At 46.8% G+C, this 14,611-nt stretch overlaps 1 protein-coding gene across 22 annotated transcripts in view; it reads left to right on the top strand.

Annotated features, from left to right (window-relative positions):
• PC (pyruvate carboxylase) overlaps positions 1–14,611 on the top strand; it is a 90,459-nt gene that overhangs the window by 24,061 nt on the left and 51,787 nt on the right. The window contains exon 1 of one of the 22 annotated variants that reach the window (XM_070228944.1): positions 9,602–9,735. The exons of the other annotated variants lie outside the window; for them this stretch is intronic. The gene's annotated coding sequence lies outside the window, so the exon portion shown is untranslated. Of the gene's footprint in view, positions 1–9,601; positions 9,736–14,611 lie in introns of those variants that run through there. 22 annotated transcript variants of the gene reach the window in all.

Raw genomic sequence — 14,611 nt, 5'->3', positions numbered from 1 at the left:
ATTTGAATTTATACCAGCTTAACTTCAGTAAGATACAAAAATTGCTCCTTTGCAGCTCCTTCCCCACCCCTTTCAGTTGTTAATGTCACGAGATTACATTTTTATATGTTGTGTGCCCTGAAACACAAACTAATACTTTTTTTTTTAAATGCATTAGTTTCCTAAATTATGTAGAAAACAAGATTTGGAATTATAAACCAAAGTTACAGTATACTAGCTTTTACGCTAATAATTATTTTTTTCCCTTAAATGTATTAGTCTCTTAAATCATGTAGAAAACAAAAAGTACTGTTAGAAACCATTGTTACAATAATACTAGATTTTAGAATTGCCTGTGTGTTTACCTTTACTGAAATCTTTATTTTTCCATATGACTTCAAATATCCTTTCATTTCACCTTGCAGGATTGCCTTGAGCATTTTTTGCAGGGCAGGTCTAACGGTCACAAAAGTCCCTCAGCTTTTTGTTTATCTGGGATATCTTAATTTCCCCCCCACTTTTGAAGGAGAATTTTGCTGGATATAGGATTGTGGTTGATATATATATATTTTTTAGCACTTTGAATATATTGGCCTGCCGCCTTTTACCCTCTGCTGTTTCTGATGAGAAATCTGCTAGTGATCTTACTGAGGATCCCTCTTATGTGACAATTTGCTTCTCTCTTGCTCCTTTCAAGATTCTCTTTGTCTTTGTCTTTTGAGAGTTTGGTTATAATGTGTCTTGGTGTGGGTCTCTTTGACTGCATCTTAGTTGGAGTTCATTGAGCTTCTTGGATGTTATATTCATGTTTTTCATGAAATTTGGTATGTTTTCAGCCATTATTTCTTCCAATATTCTCTCTATCCCTTTTTTTCTCTCTCTCCTTCTGGGACTCCTACAATGAGTGTGATGGTCCGTTTGATGGTGTCCCACAGGTCCCTTAGGCTCTCTTCACTTTTCTTCAGTCTTTTTTCTTTCTCTTCATTAGGCTTGATAACTTCCATGGTCCTATCTTCAAGTTCACTGATTCTTTCTTCTTCCTGCTCAAATCTGCCTTTGAATCCCTCTAGTGGATTTTTCGTTTCAGTTATCATACTTTTTGGTGCCAGAATTTATTTGTTTTTTGGTTTCTTTTTAAGTTTTCTCTGTCTTTATTGAAATTTCCATTTCATTCACACATCATTTTCTTGACTGTCTCCACATCCTCTTTTAGTTCTTTGAGCATCTTTAAGACAATTGTTTTAAAATCTTTGTCTACTATATTTGCCATTAGGTCTTTTTCAGGGACACTTTCTGTTTTTCCTTTGAATGGGCCATACTTTCCTGTTTCTTTGTATGCCTTGTGATTTTTTTTTGTTGAACACTGGACATTTGATTCTAATAACGTGATAACTTTGGAAATCAGAGTCTCCTCCTTTCGCAGGGTTTGCTGTTTTTCATTCAGTTTTTGTTCTTTTGATTGTTTTAGGCTGATCTCTGAGGATCAGCCTGAGGTGTAAACTTAAGGTCTTTTTAGATGTTTTCCAAGCTTTTTACTGGGCATATGCAGTCATTTTTGAATATTCCCTGTATGTGCAGTTGCTTTTGAATGTCCTAGCCTTTAATGTCTGGCTCCCAAAAGGGGGGAAAGTGAAAAAGAAAGGGAGGGGAAGAGGGTGCAGGCCCTTTAAATCCCCTGGCAGTGGCTTCAGCTGGAGGGGAGCAGCTTGCAACAATGGGGGAGGTGTGACAGCAATGGCTGCCTTCCTCTTTGTCTGCATCTCTGAGATCAGAAGCAGCAATCAGTGATCAGAGCACACATCCCGAATATTTGGAGGCCAGGGTCCTTTTTGCCCACCCTGGCTCCCACAAGCTGTGTGCAAGCTGCTCCAGGACCACGTGCACAGCAGCCTGCCTCCTGGTTGGGGGTGAGGGACAGAAGATGCTACTGTGCTAAGAGCTGAAGTTGACTGTGGTTGACCAAAATGAACTGCAATTTGCCCTCCCAGTCTTGCCATTGAAGTTGCAAGCCTTCAACAGACTCCAGAGTTCCAAAATAGTTACATCAGAAGATTCTGCCAGTACAGTTGTTATCTAGGTGAGAAGTTAGATTCCTGGTGCTTCCTACTCTGCCATCTTCCCAGAATCCTCCTCCTTATTTTATTTTGTATACATACAGATTATCATCTTTTTGTAGTCCTTTACTGTTTCCAATGTACTTTCACGTGTGATCTCATTCAATGCCTGCCTTGCCTACACATTTTAGAGGACCAGCCCTATGTCACAGACCTGTATCGGCAGCTGCGTCCCAGAGAGGTTCAGTAACTTGCCCCTTGGATGTGCCAGTGGTAGACAACCTCTGCTTCTAAAAGTAGATGGGTTTCCATTTTCCACATTTCTCTTGAGGAGGAAGAGAAAGTAACCAACTCTTAATTGATGTCTTCATAAATATGTGGGTATTATTTCCCAAGTTAACATTCATTTTTTTGTAGAATTCTATGTTATATAATGGTATAAGAAAATTAAAAGACAACTTTCCTCCAAAATACCTTTTGTTTTCATATTATCCTTTTCCAGTTCTCCTTTTTTCTCTTCCCACTTTCTTTACATGAATTTTGCATTTTTATTGCTTCAGTTTTATAAATCGCCTTCTGAGTTCAGCGATTGTAGCCATTACATTTCGAGCATGTTCTGTGCTGTGGAGCTTTGCCTATCGCAGTGTTAATCAATTGCTCTCTTTCCCTTGTTCTATCTGCATAGAGTCTCATTTCCTTTGTTAGGTCTCTGCTGTCCAGCTTCCCCTTCTTTGCCAGGGAAATGCCCTGGAACCTCTGTGCACCCTAAGGCCTTCCTGCCCCTTCAGTGCTTCTGGTCCTTGCTCCCAGGTGGTCTTTGTTCCCTCTGGTCCCTTTGATAGCTGCCTGTCATGCTGTGCTCATCACATATCGTCTGTCCGTTCTCTGGGTCATTTTATTTTATTTTTTATTTATTTTTTTAATTGGGATAACATTGGTTTATAATATTATATATATTTCAGGTGTACATCATTATATTTCGATTCTGTGTAGATTACATCATGTTCACCACCCAAAGACTAATTGGCATCCATCACTGTACACATGTGCTTAATCAGTCCTTTCATCTGGGACATTTTAGACACATATTCTTATGTGTGTTTTTATTGTCTTAGACTTTCTTCCCTTTCTGTTTGTTCTTGTAAGTTTCTCCTGTTCTTTGCATGTTTCTCTTCTTTCCCATAGTCCTGATTCCGCAGACATTTCTTGTTTCCCATTCTCTGGTTTCCTGCCGTCCTTACCACTCTCTCACGTTAAGCAGGTTTGACACCATCCAGCTCTTTCAAGTGGGGATTGCAGAACCCAAAGTTAGCACCGCAAATTCTCTCCTTCTCTTTATTGCGTGAACAGATGAACCTTTACTGAAAGGCTATTGTGTGCCGGGGGCTCAGTAGGTGCTTGCCCGCCTGTCATCCCCCTCGTCTCTTTAGCCTCACGGCAGCATGGATGCACGTAGCAGCATTCCTGTTTTACTAGAGGATCCGAAAGGTCAACCTGTAGTTTCCCACTGATTATGTGTCATCTCCCTTCTGTTGGGTTGTCAGGACAGGAAGGAGTAAACCATCAGGTAGTTTTCTGTCCCTGCAGCTAATGCTTCATGTGTATAGATTGTTAACAATGACTTTTAAATTTCTGCCGCTTCCCCATGCCGTCTAGTGCATTTCTGGGCTGCTGTGTGCCTTCCATATCAGAGAATGAAAATGAAGAGGAGTCCAGCAGTGTGACTGAGAGTCGAGCTCTGGAGTCAGACTGTTCGGTTCAAATCTTTGACTAATTAAATCATAATTAGGGAGGCCAGCCTAGATGATTAAATATTATATATTTAAAAAGTCACATATGCCTGAATGTTCATAGCAGTGTTATTCGTAATAGCCAAAAAGTGGAAACAACCCCAATGTTTATCAGCCAGTGAATGGATAAACAAAAGGTAGTGTATCCGTACAACGGCATGTTATTCAGCCGTAAAAAGGAACGAAGCACTGATCCATGCTACAACATAGATGAACCTCTAAAATATTATGCTGAGTGAAAGAAGCCAGACACAAAAGGCTTTATTTAGTTATTGTATAAAATTTCTATGAAATGTCTAAAATAGGCAGATTCATGGACAGAAAGTAGATTGATGGATGCCAGGGGCTGGGGAAGGGAGGAATGGAGAGTGACTGCTAATGGTACTTTTTGGGGTTTTAAGGTTTCTTTTTGGGGTGATGAAAATGTTCTGGAATTGTGATAGTTGCACACCATTTTGAATGTAGTAAAAACCACTGAATGGTGTGCTTTAAAATGGTTAGATGGTGAAAAAAACTAAAAAAAAAATTGTAAAGTAGCAAACTGAAGGCTTAATTACATCAAGTTAGACTTTTTTCCCCTCGTTGTCAATGCACCTATACATTTTGTACATACTTGCAACCGCTGCATGTACGTTATTAGGCCCATGTGCCAAACAATTCTAATGGGTCATGTACCTAGTCCCTGGTCGTATCACTTTACTATGATTTGATACAGTCTTTAAAATATTCTACTTCCTACGCTCTTCCAGGCACTTAAGAAGTGCTCTATAAATATTTATTGAATTTCCTAGGCTAGCTATTCCTGTTTCATTAGTCTGGACAATTGCAGGTTAGCTATAATTACCCTTTGTTCCAGATTGTTTCAAAAAAGATAATACCCCTTAAATTATGTGCCTTTCAATAAGAGCTCTCCATTTTACATCTGTAAGCTGCATATATATTTTTTCCAGATAGAAAATAAGCTTGCTTGCCTTTTCTGATCACAAAGGTAATATATGCTAATAGTCAGAGATTCAGATAATGGTCTTGCCTGGACTGCGGCCTTTAGCTTTTAGAGGCCTCCAAACGATCCCACATCTGCATAGGGCTGCCTTGTTTTTTGTTTTTTTTTTTAAATCTATCTTGCCTATGTTCTTTTCATTGTCTTCTCTGCGTCTTGAGTTTGCCTGGCTTTCATTATTTCCTTCCAAGTGGCTTCGTAGATGCCCTCTCTGAGACAAAGGCCGAGGATGCCCTTATCTTGTTATCCAAAGATCACAGTGATCTTGTTTGTAAATAAGGAGAATAGATAGAGCTTTTGCTATTTGTTCTACCAAGTCAACGCCCTCAATTCCTAACTTTTGTCCGTCTCTCTCTCTTTGCCTCGTGATTTTCTGACATCCCGAAGCTGTGTGCTTTTCTGTGACCCATTTAAAACCCTCCTCTAGGAGATAGCTCTTTTGCAGCGAGGAGCTAGTGGCTTCTAAGACTTCTCCCTTGCCCTTCGTGTGCGGCAGAGATGTTCACTCGCCTCCCTTCTTGCTGTCCGGTGGCGTCTGGCCCCCTTTCCCTGCTGCACTCATTGCTCAGCAACCTTGAGGTGGGACATGGTGGCAGGGACGGGCCGATCTCTATTTATGAAGAGATGAGACGCGGTAACAGTGACAGCTGTTCTCTATTAAGGAAGCTGATGTTGCTGACCTGTGACTTGCTTTTCTCTTGGGATTTCTTTTCCAGGAATGAAGAATCTCTCCTACTCTCTGCATCTTTGTCCGAAACCCCTTTTTTAGCTAACAGCAAACTTGGACAAGACAGTACATCCGAGTGAGGTTCGAGCCCAGGACCTAGAGTGAAACTAACAGTGATGGAGAGGCCAGTGGCTCTCGGCTTCCTGTGGGTGGTAAACGACTCATGTCCATCTTACCTGCAGCCATGTAGGGATGTGGGCTGGAGACAGGAAATGAAAGGGGAGAGCAGAGGAAGACCGGGCACTTCTTCCTGGAGTTGTAGATTCAGGTCCAGCTGAGTTGGTGGCCATTGCTTTTCCTGACTGATGCTGATGACTGACAGAATGTTTGAATCTTAGGATGGGGCAGCTATTTGTTGACTGAAAGTACGTCTATTGACAGCTACCTCTTCATCCTTCTTGGCATTATTGTTTACTTAGATTTCAAGCCCCAACGCCTATTTCCCACCCTCTCCCCGCTGATTTAAATTAAGAATTTCTCCAGAAAATCTATTCTGGGATTGTAGGTACTGGGTGGGCGTTATGCAGACAGAGGGACCCTCACCCTCGTTCACCAGCACAGGAGAACTGTAATTAGGAAGGTGCTAGGTCTCCTTTTTCCTATTTAACCGAGTGGGCTTAGGGGAGGAGCTCCTTTGTGAATGATGTAGGGGGCAGGCAGCTTCCTCCCTGTGGAGGCTGTCAGTCTAAAATTCTCAGGGAGAGTTCCAAAGTGTGGGGAAATGAGATCAGAATTCATAGGTGGTTTTGTATCTGCTGGTTGATTTTTCCTCATTTAGAACTAAATTTATACGAAAGATTACAACAGTAAAATAATAATGGCAGCTAAATTTAATAATGGCAGCTACGTTCGTTCTGCTCCGCTCTCGTCTCTTCTGGAGGTAGAAGGTGTTCCCTTGAGGAAACGGGGGCTCCAGAGGGTGAACACTTGCCCAAAGTCGTCCAGCCACAAAGTGACAGAGTTCAGGTTCAGACTCAGCTCTCTGCCCCGACACCCATGCCCAAGCTGTCATGCCAGTGGCAACAGAACAGAACATACCCCAAGCCAGAATGCTGTTTGTTTATTTCTCTGAATGGCTGCATGTTTTCTCTGTCATTTCTGTGCTCTTCTCAAAGCCTCTAGCTTCCTTTTAGTTTTCCTTCCCGCTAGTATCTGACACGGTGCCTGGGGTCTGGGAGCAGCGTACTTTGTTCAGCACATTTTGGTTCTCATCTGTTTTACAAAGTTATCCTTGGCCTCTGTTCTCTTTTCGCTTTTATTTCCTCTCTAGAATGCTTCTTCTTTAAGGCTACGGTGAAGATAAAGATAATCCTGCCTAGGGGTTTGAAGAAATGTCAAGGAGAAGTTTTTTTGGCAAGCAGTTGAGTTTTTTTCACAAGGTTGTTGCCACACCCCTCGATGCCCTAGTCAAAGTGGGTTGTCTTTCTCATGACGCAGGGGAGGCAAGCGATAAACGGATGCAGTTGGGGGCAGTCGAGCCCCAGACCCTGTAAAGCAGCTTGTCCTCTGCCACATTTCTTCTGTCACATGCGTGTATTTCTCTGCACTGAACAAATTAAATTTGAGTCCAGGCCCAGCGCCATTCCCCGAGGAGGTCAGGGTTCTGATTCTCGGTAGAAGGAAGACGTGACGGGCTAGGGCTGCTTGGAGGAGGGGAGAGTGAAGACAGAGGGGTGGCTCTCAGAGTCTTGGCGTTGATGGGAAACCGTTGCTTAGAGTTGGCCCTTTGCTCTTTCTGAAGCTGCAGACAGGTTCCTAGGAGACAGGCCTTCCTGCGACTGCCACTTTATGCACCTGGTTTTAGGTTCATGCCATTTCTCCTGCCCCACCCCCCCTTGTCCCAGCCCCATATTCTGAGATCTCGGGTTGATGGCCTGCTGATGAAAAACCTGGCACCTTTCTGCAGAGTGTCTTCTGAGCCAGCTGAAATTCATCTTGTTGGCATGTGGACTCTGAGAACACATCTCCCTTGCTTTTCCCCTCCTCCCTTCCCCTTCCCTCTACGCCCCAGCTAGAGGCGTGGTATATTCATGTTAACATAAGCTCAGTTGTCCCTTATTACTTACACATGAACCTTTTCTCTGTCTCTGCTAATCTGATTATTCCAGATGGAACCAGCCTCATTCTGAATCCATTCATCCATATATTTGTTCAACAAATGTTTTGTGCCAGGCCCTGTGGCAGCCTATATTCTCAAGGCTGCATCTGATATCAAAGCTGTATCACTTGAAGAAGTTTGGGTCATTGACGTGCCTTTGACCTGAATGCCCATTTTATAAACTTAGATATTCCTCTTGAGTAATACAATATCTCTTCGCCAAAGAGGTAAGGCCTAGATTTTGATTCTGACCTCATTCAAAGGGGGAGCTTGGACAGGGCCCTCACTGCAGGCCTCATTGTTTTCTCAGCACAAGAGTTAAATCCCTCCCACCCCCCACCCCGACCCCTACCCCTTTGTTATCTGTTTGCTATTCCTAGCACAGATCCACAGGACTAGCCCATTCACTGCCTCTGGCCTGGAGCCCGTTCAACTGTTGTCACTACCCTTCCCTCTGACCCTTCCGCCCAGCCAATGGCTTCTCTTTCCTTCCCCGAGTCTCAGGAGGGTCTCTGACATCGACATGCAGGAAGCCACACCCAGGTTCTGCAGAGATGCTCTTTAAGGGTGCGAGTGAAGGGAGAATTTGAAAATAAAAAACTTTCCTCATTCATTTTCCCCTTTGAGACTAACCCAGTGGCTTGAGACAGTCCACTTGGGTCCATGGTACCAGAATTGTCTGAGTCTTTTCCCGGGACTCTCCTGAAACCCTCTGGTTTGTGTGGGTGCTGGAGGCTTGTGGGGCTTGGTCTGGCTCTCTCTGAGCTGCCTGAGTCGAGGCACTTCTGGATAGACGAGATCTTCAGGGAGAAGGCCTGAGTGTTGCTGTCCTCTCTCCTGGGCCTTCTCTACTTGGTGGGGCTCTGCTTGGAGGCCCGGGTGAGCACAACACCTGGAGGCTTAGGGGGTGGGGAAGCCTTTTGTTCATTCTCTTATTTATTTATTCTTTTTGCTCTCATCTTCCCACCCACACTCCCAAAAAGAGAATGTTAGAAGGAGAAATGTTAACAGCAGTGTAGACTCTAGAAGACCTGAGGCCTGGTGGTTTGTTTAACTCCCTTCTGCAGGAGCTGCGGCTGGAAACAAGAATTCTGATGGCCTTCACGTGAAGTTTTCTTTAATGAAGAATTCTTTAGAAGGAGGAAAAAGGATTTCATTTGCTGTTTTCCTTAGCACTTAGAGAGCTCACAGGTTGCTGCTAGGGAGTGTAGCGATTTGGGGGAGATTTTGCAGTGGATGGCAGGCGCTCCCTAAGGGGTAAGAACACGTGCTGACTGAGGGGAGAGCTGTGGGCTTGGTTCCCCCCTTCCTCTAGCAGGAGTCCTCCTGGACCGCCCCTGCTCTCGGCAGCCCTTTGAAGGACCTTCCCCCGCAGCTGCCCTGGGCTGAGTGCTGCTCTCCCAGAAGGCTCAGGCCGTGCTGACGTGCCTCTTGCCCCAGGTCATCCAAGTTCAGCCAAAAAATAATCTCTCCCTTGTTAGCCATCCGAGCAGTTGACAAGCATTTATTTAGGTGTTAGGTTACTCTGAAGCTTAGGTCTCGCTAAGGCAAAACTCACGCATACCAGGCAAAGCCTGAGAACAATGTACAAAGCAACAAACACATCAGCCACTATAAAATGCGGTCAGTCCTCCCGGCCCCATTCCAGTTTTCTGTGGAGCTTAGTTCTGGAATTTCAGACTTGGCCTCTTTTCTTAGCTTATCAATTCTCCATACCCTTGAACTCCTCATCCCAGGTAGGCAAAGGTGAGGGGCCATCTCTGGAAGCCGATACCAGTGTGCATAGATCCTTAAGTAGAAAGTACCTTCACATACATTCCTGAGGGGGGTTACGGGTCTCATGTGGCAGGTGATTTGCCCGAGGTCACAAAGAGCCAGGCCTGGGATCCCGGTGTTCTGCCACCGAATCTCCTGTATGTTCTGTGATGCCGTGTTCATCTCCCTTCAGGGTGTACTGGTTCCGTGAACATTTACCGAGTGCCTACTTGGTTCCCTGCTCTGCTCAGTTTGGGTGAATAAGCTGTGGTCTCAGGCCAGGCAATGGGCTGAGCTCCTTGCCGCCTCTAGCCAGCCATGTCCCTTGGCAGGTAAGTCTCTTCTTAACCTTGTTAGGAGCACAGACTGTACATGTAAAACTGCTTGGCAACAAGCAGAACAGGCCTTCTGTCCACAGCTGCGAACCTGGCCTGCCCATTGCTAAGGGAGGACAGTGGCCTGGGCCGAATGGTGGGAGCGCTCAGTGAGGATTTGGGGAATGAGAACCTGGTGCCTTCCCTGGAAGCTGGGCCCATGCACAGAAAGCCTGGGGGTTGACAGGTAAATGAGGGAAAAGTCATTCGTTCTTGCCAGTCCCACCAGCAGTAGAGTGAGTTCTAGCAGAATCTGTGGGTGGCTAAAGGAAAGGCAGGTTGTTGTGTTTGTTTTAGGGGATGAGGAGGAGGGTGAGGTAGAGGGGGTGGGTGGTATGAAGAGCATTGAGGGAGAGACCGGTTGAGCCACTCTGGAGAGAAAGGGTAGCTAGCAGTTCGCTTGAAATGCTACAAGATGTGAGCAGAGCTGGTACCTAGGCAAGGACCTAGAAAGGAGAAGGGGGACTGACTGAATCTGGGGCCTCACAGGATTAGAACCAGCCCCTCCTCCTGCCTGTGTCTGCTCCTCAGGGCCAGGACTGTTACCTCATCACCCTCTCTGTTCCTTTAGCGTGAGACCTCAAGATATCTGTTGTGGCAGCGTGCCTCCCCAGGAAGTGCTTCCCGTGAGGCTCGCTGAGGCCAACTGCCCCCCTTCCAGGAGCCTCCACTGAAGAGACGCCCCCGGCACAGCCCTCTGCGGGATGGAGCGGAGTCACCCCTGGAGCCCTCGGTCTTCATGGTCTCTGGGCACGGCGTGCTTTGCAGCTAGCCCTCAGCTTCCGGGGGCCACTGTGTGGCTGAGAGAGACTTGCATTTGCTCTCCCCAACTATTTACTGAGCACTCACTGTGTTCTAGGCCCCATGCTACATGCTGGAGACCCAGCAGGGAACCAGACAGACCAAGGCAGTCTCCTGTCCTCAGGGGAGACAGGCAGAAGGCCAGTCACTGGTTAATGACAGCTGTGACAAGTGCTGCAGAGGGAAGCACGGTGGGGAAGGAGAGAGCCTTAGCCCAGGGGGCTGTGGGTGTGGGCTGGCCGGAGAGGAGTTATCTGCCTCCACAGCAGGCAGCCGCTGGGCGTAGATCTTGGCAGAACACAGAGAACCGCAGGCAGGTTTCAGCGACGCAGACTCAGTGAACTGGAGTGGACGGTGGGAGGAGCTATGGTAGCCCCGCCTTCCCCGCCCTGTCTGGACTCGGTTTAGAGCTGTCTGTCTGTCTGTTGACCTGGTGAGCCCCTTCCCACAGGTGCACCCTAGGACCCCGTGTGGCACTGCCTGCTCTTAACCAGCCCCTGTGGTGCCACCGAGGTGATGGCACAAGTGCCCCGAGAGGACAGCCTGAATTAAATGCCTTCTTGCCTGGCTGTGGATTATCAGTCTGTGGATTCTCTTGTTCTTACCTCACATTTGTAGAGCATGCTCAGTCCTTCCTTCAGAGAACTCCCAGTAGTCTTCGTGGTGTCTTTCTTTCTGGCCTCTCACCTGTTGACCTTACTGAGAGAGACTGGGCAGGATGAGGTGTGAAATTCAAGACAAACCACCTTCGGATCCCGTCGGAGTACAGGTGGGGGGGCGGGGTGCATCCCCGTTGTCCAGGTGTTTGGTGACCAGGAAACAAGAAGTACCCGGGCTGTGAGTCCCTAGATTAGGCAGCCCTCTTTAACCCTTCAAGCCCCCGACTGCAGCTGTGCCCGCAAGGCCAGTGCCCCCTTAAGGCCAGGCGTGAGTGGCCCTGCTCAGAACTCGGCACCTCAGGGGGCCCCACACTTTGGAGTACCTCCCTCTCAATCTCCTAAGTCCCCCTCCAGTGCCGTTCTGGTGGGCCATTCCAAACCTGGCCTGAGATCCATCAGCCCCTTTTGGGTGCTCTCAACCCTCTATGCTGTGCAAGGACAACCAGAATTCCTAGGGGGTTGTCCCAGAGCCCCATGTCCAGGGCCCAGTTCCAGGAGAGCAGCACCGGCTGGTGGCCACAGTATTTCTTTTGTAGGATCATGGTAGATTGGGCCGTCAAAATGCTGCTGCAAGTGCACTAATTTGGAGTGACCCCAGTTTTTTATATAGATGAAGGCGTCCCCCCGAGATATTTGCCTGGGGCCCCACACATCCTAGGGGCAGCCCTGCCCAGAGGCTACCCATTGGGCCCGGCTGGCTCTGCTCAGCAGCTCTTGGCCTGGAGCGGAGCAGAGGATAAGGGCCTATTGTTGGTCCCTGGGGCCTGAATGGCGCTTTGTTTGCATTCGGCTCCGGTCGGGCAGGCTTCTGCTGCTGCGCTCGCAACAGTCTCGTCTCCATGAGAAAGCTCTTCCCACCCTGACCTCACATTGTTTTACTGCAGATCCTGGGAGGGTAGGGGCTTTGAGCCAACGTGGGGTCTTGTGTTGGTTGCTGCCGCTGCCGCTGCCGGGTGGGAGCTGATAACTGAGGTGCTGAGAAAAGGGGTCTTCCTGGGAGACCTTTGCTCTGGGAGAAGGAAAAGGGGGGAAAACGCCTTTGTTAACACTGAACTAAGGGGCTAGTGGGCAGGAATCTAGGCCAGCTCTGAACTGGCAGGAGGGGAATGTGGTGGGAATGCGGCAAATTGGTGGGAAAGCCCCCTCCCCGCCCCCGGTGAGCCAAAGCAGGGCCACTGGGCCAAGGCCAGATGGTGGTACTGGCTAGCTTCTTCCATTCTTTCTCGTCTTGTTGCTCTCCTTTCCCAGCCACACGTGTTCACCACGTCACCCCCTCTCGTGTGGAGCAGGAGGACAATCCCAAGAACTGAACGTGCCTCGTTTGTGTTGAGGTCAAAGAGTGGAAAGGTGGTGTGGGGGCAGAGCGAAAACAGGCAGAGAGCTCGTTTGTTAGGTTTTGAAATCACAGGAAGCAGTCTGTTCAGCTGAAACTCCAAGGCCCTTTAAGGCTGTCAAAATAGGGCACTGAGGTCGGCCCGGCGCCCTGATGGTATGGGAATCACCTCCTGGCCTTCACTCGCCTCTGGTGCCTCTTCTTATGTCACAAAGTGAAGAGGGCTGTTTGTTTTGTTTTAAAGTTGGTTTTCCCTTCTGTCAGTCCACAGGGAGTGGCCTCCTAGACCAGCGGTTCTGCAAGTGGGGTCCCCGGGCCCTTGCAGGTCTTCCAGACCATTTCAAGGGGGTCCCAGAGTCAGAACGATTTCCATAGTAATACCAAAAGGTTACGTGCCTTTTCCGCTGTGTAGACGTTTGCACCCATGCAATTGTGCATTTTGTGCAAAGCAGTGGTGGGCAAAACTGTGGGCACCTTTGCAGGAGTCAGGGCTGTGGCAGCAGACCGCCTGGTGGGCACGGAGCCCTTCACCCCACGCACTGGTGGTTCAGAAGGGCCAGCTTCACCGAGGACTGGCCTCGAGGAAGCAGTAAAAATGATTCTTTTCTGCATTCTCTGTGCATGTGGACACGTCTTTAATATTCCATGTGACGAGATGGGGAGCAAACATTGCACCCAGACTGCGTTGGTTGGCCCGAGGAGAGGCGCTTCTGGGGTTGTGTGAGTTGTGAGGTGGACTAGCCATTTTTTCAGGGGATGCTGTTTTTACTTGAAGGAACAGCTGACAGCTGTGCTTATTCAGACTTGGATATCTGACAGACTTTTTCTCAAAAATGAATGTAGTGAGCCTGTTGCTTCAAAGAAAAGAACTAATAGTATTTGTTGCCAATGGTAAAATTAGAGCTTTCAAGCAAAAATTAGAATTTTGGAAAACTTATATTCGTCATCATGGGCTCAACAGCTTTTCAATTCTTAAAGCCTGTTCTGGTGAGATTGGTGGTGGTATTACACACGTGACATCTTGGGGTTTTTATTATCAAATGTGTCAACATCTTGAAGATCAGCATAACTCAGTGAAGCAATATTTTCCAAATGACCAGTGCATGAGGTTACAAAATCATGTTGGGTGAAAGGCCCCTTTGAGATTCAAGAAAGGCCAGTGGATTTTAAAAACAGAGCACGTTAAAGTTCATAGGGTTTCGTAATTCGTATTGTAATTAACCACCGTTTGTTAAGTTTTGGTGTAGTATCAAACAGGAGTACCCACCATTGTCTGAAAAGGCTATTTAAAATATTCTTCCTTTTTGCAACTACATGTCTGGGGGAGTCCAGATTTTCTTCAAAAACATTGCCTATTACAACAGATTGAACAGAGAGGTGCAGAAATGAGGGTCCAGTGTCTTCTATTAAGCTGGACGTTAAAGAGATTTGCAGAAATGTAAAACAAGACTGCTCTTCTCACTAAGTTTTTGTTAAGTATGGTTGTTTTACTAAACGTATTTATGTTAAGTTGTAATATGTTTATTATTGTGACTTTTAAATGAATTAATAAATATAAATGAGGGTACCACATCTTGGAAGAACACAGCACTGAATTTGCTTTGCCTACAGGAAGCTTTCCTCCTCCTGCTAGAAGAGTCTCTGAGGTCAAGGAGCATATAGACTTGTGATTGATGCTTACAAAGCAAACACAAAACCCTTATTTGTACACAGATTTTCACTTTTCAAGAAGCTTTAACATGCATTCCTTTTTTTTTTTAAGATTGGCATCTGAGCTAATAACTGTTGCCAATCTTTTTTTTTTGTTTTTCCTGCTTTTTCTCCCCAAATCCCCCCAGTACATAGTTGTATTTTTTTTTTTTTCCTTTTTTTTTAGTTGTGAGTCCTTCTAGTTGTGCTATGTGGGACGCTGCCTCAGCGTGGCCTGACGAGCGGTGCCATGTCTGAGCCCAGGATCCGAACCGGCGAAACCCTGGGCCGCCGAAGCAGAGCAGGCGAACTTAACCACTCGGCCACGGGGCCAGCCCCTGTGCATTACTTA

This window comes from Equus caballus, chromosome 12 (genome assembly GCF_041296265.1).
Source record: "Equus caballus isolate H_3958 breed thoroughbred chromosome 12, TB-T2T, whole genome shotgun sequence".
Classification (NCBI taxonomy): Eukaryota; Metazoa; Chordata; class Mammalia; order Perissodactyla; family Equidae; genus Equus; species Equus caballus.
The sequence above is the reverse complement of the archived record's forward strand: the minus strand, read 5'-3'. Positions and strand labels throughout refer to the sequence as shown.